Here is an 8065-nt window from a genome sequence, read left to right on the forward strand (position 1 = left end):
CTGATTTCAGTGATAAAGAACATTTTTTTACAACAATAGTGGAACAGAGATTCATATATACAAACAAACAATTGTTCACATTTCATACAAAAGATCAGAAACAAATCAATTTCTTGTCTAAAAGCCTAGAGATCCAATTACAAAGATACAACTAAAATAAACTGATTCCAATGATAAAGAAAACATTTTTTTACAACAATAATGGTAGAGAGAGACTCAGATAACCAAGCAATTGTTCAAATTTCAGACAAAACAACAGAGGAAAAGCTCTTACAATAGAGTGAGCGACAAAGCTTTGGAGACCTTGAGACAAAGCACAGAACACACTTCTTTGCCGCAAGTACTTGTGAGCCTGCAAAAAAAGACAGAAAGAGGGAGACAGACACTGAGTGAGCTTACAGAGAGAGGGAGACAGACACTGAGTGAGCTTCAGTTTGGTTTAAAGAAAAAGCCATGAACTGTGGAAGATGATAACAAGAGGAAAGAGAAGAGTCATGAAAAGTCTGATACTTTGTACTCAACACAACCGCAAACACAAACACAAGTAGATGTACACAAATAAAAAACACAGCACATGTAACAAAGAGGAACTTACGAGAGAGTGAGACAGACAAAGCTTAGGAGAGCTTGAGACACACAGACAGAGCCGGAGATGCTATGGAGAAGCCTGAGAGAGCCTGAGATAAAGCAAACACACAACACATCTTATTCTCAGTTTCAGAATAAATCACAGAACAAAAAAAAAGAACTAATGTTGCAGTTGCGTTGAAGTTGAACTGATAAGACATAACATTGTTAGATTGGTTGAACAACAATGGCATCACTAAAATTACCTAGACATAGAAGATCATGACCGATTAAATCAGTGACCAACGAAGCTAAACTATACAATTGCAATTCTGAAAAAACAAAACAGAGCAAGAACCAATCAGACAAAACAGAACGAAAGAAAGAGGAGCAAACTTTGAGAATTTGAAGAAAACTTACGAAGCAATCGTCGTCAATAGTGAAGATGTACTTCTTCTTAGACACCACCATATAACCGAAGCAGCGACAAGCAGAGTCCTTGAAGGAGATGCACGAAGCTTGATGGAGAGAGGGTCGAGAGGTGGAGAGCCTGAGACAAAGCAAGTTCGTGAGGCTATAATCTCATTCAAGTTCTGCAACAGTGACAAACCCATATACACAGACGCATCAAAATCTCAAACACACACACAACACATTGCAGAGATGGAAGAGAGTCTCACCTGGGTTTGAGATCGAGAGAGAGCTCTGGAGATGGTGTGAGAGACGAGACGAAGCTTGATGGAGAGAGGGTCGAGAGGTGGAGAGCGAGCTTGAGATGCGTTGGAGATGAAGAGCTCGAGCGAGCTTGAGATGCGTTGGAGATGGAGAGCGAGCTTGAGAGAGGTTGGAGATGGAGAGCTCGAGATCGTGCGAGATGGAGAGAGGGTCGAGAGTTTGAGAGAGATGGAGAGCGAGCTTGAGAGAGGTTGGAGATGGAGAGAGCTCCAGATGCGTCTGTAGAGAAAGCTCAAAGGAGAAGAGAAGAGAGCGGGGTCGATGGAGAAGAAGAAGCAGCGTCAATAGATTTAGGTGATGGCAAATTTTTGTAAATATTAAATTAGGTTAGGGGTAAAATTGTAATTGCAGTAAATAGACGCGGATTTACGTCGCGGACGCCGGATTTTATGGCGTCAGACGCATGCCTGCTGCGTTCGGCCGCAGACGCAGACGCCGATACCCGCGTCAATGAAACGAACAAGCGTCTAAAGAAAATATTGACGCAGCCGCAGCCGCAGGTACGTGCGGCGACCAAACGAACAGCGCTAGTGTATGTCAAGAATTTGCCGCTATGTTTACCACTTATTATTTATTTGGTTCTTTGTCAGCAAGAGAAGAGTGTTCCGGTCTGGTAATAGTAACCTCTATGAGTTTGTTGATTCTAGCTTTTGAGCCATAGGCATCATATATTAAAGAAACTTCTATTGTCACAAAGTACACATACATGAATCTCTCTTTGCTTCTCTATGGTAAAATCATCATTCTTCTTGAAAGTTCCAGCTTTTCCTTCTCTCTTTTTTTTTCCTCGGTGGAACAACTGAATTTCTTTACTTGCTGCTCCTACGTAGACCAGTTGATGAACTGCAGGCACCATGATCTTCATGATCCAAAAACTCCAATCAAATCTGCAGTGAAAGACTCAGTATTCCGTTTCTAAGTCTTGCATTGGCCATAGGATTTTGTCGATTTGAGCCGTTAGAGGTTAGAGTGGAGAAGATCTCATCGCATTTGCAATCACACCAAAAGAGAGAGTGATAGAGACTTTAAGCTTTCTTGTGTGCAAAGTAGCCGTTGTTTGGTTTGTGTTTAAGCCCTTGAAGGATTGTTCTTAACTCTCAACGCTTCAAGAGAGACAATGCTTTGTCTTCTCTTCTCTTCTCACAAACTCTGACTTGAGTGTTTCAAATCCTGAAAATATATGTACATAAGTTCATAACTTTGTATACAAAAGATATGTGTAAAATAGATAAAGATCCATGTGTAGCTGACATTACATCGTACAAGTTGGTATAAATTCACCAAAGCATAGTTTGATTCTTAGTACAATTCTTTGAATCATTGACTTTGACCTAATGTTTTTGTTTTCTTTGAAGATTGCATTTTACAAGGACAAAAGAAAGTGTATGGCATACCAGATTAGTCTGTTTTCTTAAGGAATTAGTGGGATGTCATTTGTCAAAGAGCAAGCAATGACTTATGAAAGTATAGTTAGGAGGAGGTTTGTTTTCTCAATATAAGATAAGACACTTTTATGTATCATAATGCATAACTACTAACAACCATTATGTTTATGAATTATTGTTAAATTTACTTTTGTGCAATCGTATAAAAGTATAATTAAAGTGAGGTTGAGAAATCATTTTTTTAAGTCGTAAGTCGTAACTGTTGCCAGTTGCCATCATTGGTCCATTGACATGCATGCTTGTGTGTTGACATTCATCATTTTATTTCGGTCTGTATAAATTTCAAATCTTTACTAACATCTATCTTATTAAAGCTCAAGTACAAATTCGGTGCGTTTGGATACTTGGATAAGATTAATAAAAAAATTTGGTGTGTTTGGTTATAGTTATAAAAAATGGAGTGTTTGGAAACTTGAATAGTAGTATCTATTAATTGTGTTTCCATATTTCACTTAGTTTAACAATTTAATTAATTATATTACCTTAATAATAAATTACATCATTAATTATATTACCATAATAATAATAGTGCATATTTTTATTTATTAGTTAATCAAATTAACTTTGTGCCAATTATAAAATCAAAAATGCTAAATAATTAGGTTTTACATATGATTAAACATTTGGTTTATTTTATTTTACTAAAATATTTTTATTTTAGTTACCGGTGGAAAATTACGTACCCAAAAACATAGTTCAAAAATATGTTTTGTGAATAAAATAATAACTTAAATCAAAATACTTAAAATGTCCTACATTTATTGTCACTTAATTTTCCACTCCATATAATTATTTTACTTGATAAAAAAACTCTTTCTATTTCACTTAATTTAGCAAAATACATAAAACAGTTTTTTATTAATTTATATAATCATTTAGACATGAACATTATCTGTCTATTTAGGTACATGTTGTTCTTTTCGGGTATCCTTTTTTTTGGTAACCAAGTCCCGCTTGAATATTATAAACTTATGTGTGGATTTTGAGTTGGATCATTCTAGATCTAGATGAATTCGGTTCTGATGTATAGGAACCTAAAAATATCTAAATAACCAATGTATCTAAAACGGGTTCGGATATTTGTAACAAAAATAACCATATAACCTGATTCGGTCCAGATCTTTTGAGTATCGTTAGTTACCAGATCTTTTGAATATCGATGTATAAAAAAATATTTCACGGGCCAATTTAACAAAATATTAATTGGTTCAGTTGAAATAAATATATTTTTAAAAAATTATATGAACTGAAAAAACCACTATAAGAGTACTTACATTTGGATTCAAATCATTTTTTTAATAACAAACTACACAAATATGTTGATTTGTATACAAATTTAAATTACAATGTAAATATTTAATTGAACACAATTAATACAGAAATATATCACATTGTTTAAACAAAATATCAAAGTAAACAGTTGCGTTCTAAAATCATTTATTTTAACAACAAGCCAAATAAATATGTTGATTGGAGAGGGAATAAAATAAAGCCAGAGAAATACATAGTTTACCAGAGACACTCTATATGTCAAATTTATTATAAAGAAATTTTTACTAAGATAAATACATTCAATAATTACAAACAAATAATATATTTCATAAAAGTAAAAAATAATATCCGCGCTTCGATATGTTGATTGGAGAGGGAATAAAACAAAGTCAGAGAAACACATAGTTTACCAGAGACACTATGTGTGTCAAATTTATTATAAAGAAAGTTTTACTAAAATAAATATGTTCAATAATTACAAACAAATAATATATTTCATAAAAATAAAAAATAATACCCGCGCTTTCGAAGCGCGGGTCAAAATCTAGTTGTTTTTTTATATGTTAAGTTGTTATTTGATAACGATACTAACATCTATATTATTAAAGTTGAAGTACAAATTAGAGATGTTTGGAAACAAGGATACTAGGATAAATGAGATATGTTTGGCAACATGGATAGTAGAGACTGTACTTTCTTTTATTTACATATTTAACCATTGTATTTTCAATAAATTAATAACAAATGAGAATTGCTTAGAAACATGAATAACATATTTAATACTTCTTTTTATTTAAACATTTAGGCATTGTTTTATAATAAATTAAACAACCTTCTTTCTATATTTCTTTTTATTTATAATTCTGTCACTATATTTACAATTCTTTATGGTAAAAATAAAAACACAAACTGAAATATAAATAGTATATTAAAAATTAAAAACAGTTATTACCTTATTTAGTTTAGTCAAATATAAAAATTTCAAGAGTTCAATTTTCAAAAAAATATCATAAATTAATAATAATTCATAGAAAACTAATGCAAAAAATTAAAACTTTGAAACATGGATAAAAGTATGTCAAGAAAAACAAATAATGGCTTATGTTATTAATAAAAATTGGAAATCCATTATATTATTTTTAAAATATACAAAATGGACTAATCTAATTACCTAAAAACATTGTTTTGTCTAAAATAATCATAAAATAATTTTTTATACATATTAAAATATGCATATATTCAAATAACCGTTATGAAAAATATTTTCAATATATATAAGAAAAATACAACAAAAAGATTAATTTTATATACCAACTTAAATTAAGGTTTTTATATTTCACATTCAACTTTAAGAATATAATATATATGGTTATTTATAAGATGGTACATATAAAATACTATTACTTATATGATTATTTATATTGACATGAAAAATGAATAGCAATATATTTTTAAAATATACACCCGCACGGGCATGCGGGTCAAAATTTATTTTAAATTACAATGTAAATATTTAATTAATATAGAAATATATCACATTGTTTAAACAAAATATTAATATAAAACTATTGTACAGTTGCGTTCTAAAAATCATTTATTTTAACAACAAGTCAAATAAATATGTTGATTGGAGAGGGAATAAAACAAAGTCAGAGAAACACATAGTTTACCAGAGACACTCTAGAGTGTGTTGAATTTATTATAACGAAAGTTTTACTAAGATAAATACATTCAATAGCTACAAACAAATAATTTATTTCACAAAAGTGAATAATAATACCCGCGCTTTCGAAGCGCGGGTCAAAATCTAGTTTATATTACTTGTATTGTACGACTTTTGTCCTATAATGCACAATAGTTCTCTTATTTTCAATATATACAATCCACATCACTATATTACATTTTTTTATTCCACATAATCATTAACATTTATTTAACATCTATATTATACAATAATTTTTTTGACATTCTACCATTTTACTGACAAAAATAAATATTTTCAACTTTCATTTTTTTAATTTTAATTATGAATTTTATTTTTATAATTTTTATATATTTATATAAATAATAATTTATTAGTAAATAATATCTATATTATAATAAAAATTATCTATCCAAATTAAATAAACCAGGTCTCTTTTTATAGGAAATGAATTGTTTTTAATATAAATAAATATTTTAAAAAAATATTTTCTATAAAATAAATTACCTGAAACAAGCAGGGTAAACAAAAATAAAATTATTTAAATAAAAAATTAGAATTCAGTAATACATTATTTTTTTTTTTTTTTTTATAAAAGTAGAACTTCTAACATTCAATCACTTTCTAAGAGAGTGGAACACACATATTAAGTCTGATTGGTTTAAACTTTTCATGTGGACTCTATTTCATTTTTTTCAACTAGTTGGATAAATTTAACTAAGATGAATCCACGCTCTCTTTTTATTTTTTTCGACAATCTTAATGCAAACTAGATTCTTGACCCGCGTTTAAAAACGCGGATAGATTTTTTTGTTATTTTTTCTACAAATAGATCGGTATATCTTTATTTTGATTATATAAACTGTCATGTGATCAAGTTCAATTACACAAATATGTTTTTGTTACTTAATTATATAAAAATGTGAGTATATGAATTGTTGATTATTTCTATAAACTGTAAATAAGTAATATGGTTTACTTATATAGAATAAGAAACGAAACATAAATGTTATAGTGCATTGCAGTATGACCAATTTTAATTTTATGATGTATCACACAACCGTTTTATGATTTTAAATAAGGTAAAATTTGTTTGTTACCTGAAATTTGTACTTGTGCAAGATTTTAGATTTACCAATTATATTGTCCATAAAAAATTTCTAAACATATAAAGTGGATATATTTTTATTCGTTTATGTGATAAATTAGTAAAATCTTTTTATACAAAACTTCTATATCTAATATTCCTTTTTTAAATTATTGCAGAAAAATATCTATAGAAAAATATAATTGTTACCAAAACATAAAAAATATGGTTTTCATTTTTCGGTTCAATAAATATAGGAACCGTTCGATTATTTAGGAATTTAGATTTGATTTTTGGTTTGTTTCGGATAACAACGTTAGGAACCCGTTAAAATTTCGAGTTCAGTTCAACTATGGTCCAATTCTTTTCTTTTGGAAAATTTAGAGTAATTGGGGTAAAATAATATTTTCAAATTTTTGGATAAGATAACAGATAATTCAGATAAATATAGATATTTTGGATAAAAAATATTCAGGTGATTCTATTATAACATAAAATTAAAATAATTTTAAATAATTTGGATAAAAATAGTAGGGTAATCCATTTTTGGGTAGTTCGGTTTATAGGTAGTAGTTTTAGAATATTGATTATTTTAAAATTAAAATAATTAATATTTAAAGTATATAAACTGTATTTTGAATATTTGGAATTCGGTTTCTAATTTAGCTCTGATTTGATTTTAGTTTTTTTCGTCCCCAATATATAGGAACTCTTCAGATATTTATAAATATTGATTTGGTGTTGATTTTGTTTTCTTTTTATTTAGAAAATATTATTACTAAGAACATAATAATAAATTAAAATTATTTTAAATGTTTGGTAAATATTATATCAAATAAGTCTACAATTATAGAAATATTATTATATTCATAGAAATATGTATTCAATTATTCATGTAATTAGGATTACATATCGAGAATATTTGATATAATGTATTGTGAGGTGGACATTAAGCACAAAATTTAACATATTACAAAACGTTGAATTTGATATGTTTTGTTTACCATATATTTTCGATGGTAAATCAGTTAGGTCCTATAATTTTCCTATTTTTTATCAGTTAGTTATTAGGTTGTTATAATTAATTTCCACGATTTTAATTAAAATTAAATATCAGTGGCACTTCTGTAAATATTTTTAAAAACTAAGGGGATGTCAAAAAAAACTGCTGTTTTAATTGTATTGATTTAACGGTTGAATAATTTTTTCAATTACCCAATTGTACATAATCTAAATTGTCCATATGTTTGTGTGTCT

This window comes from Raphanus sativus, chromosome 6, assembly GCF_000801105.2.
Source record: "Raphanus sativus cultivar WK10039 chromosome 6, ASM80110v3, whole genome shotgun sequence".
Taxonomy (NCBI): Eukaryota; Viridiplantae; Streptophyta; class Magnoliopsida; order Brassicales; family Brassicaceae; genus Raphanus; species Raphanus sativus.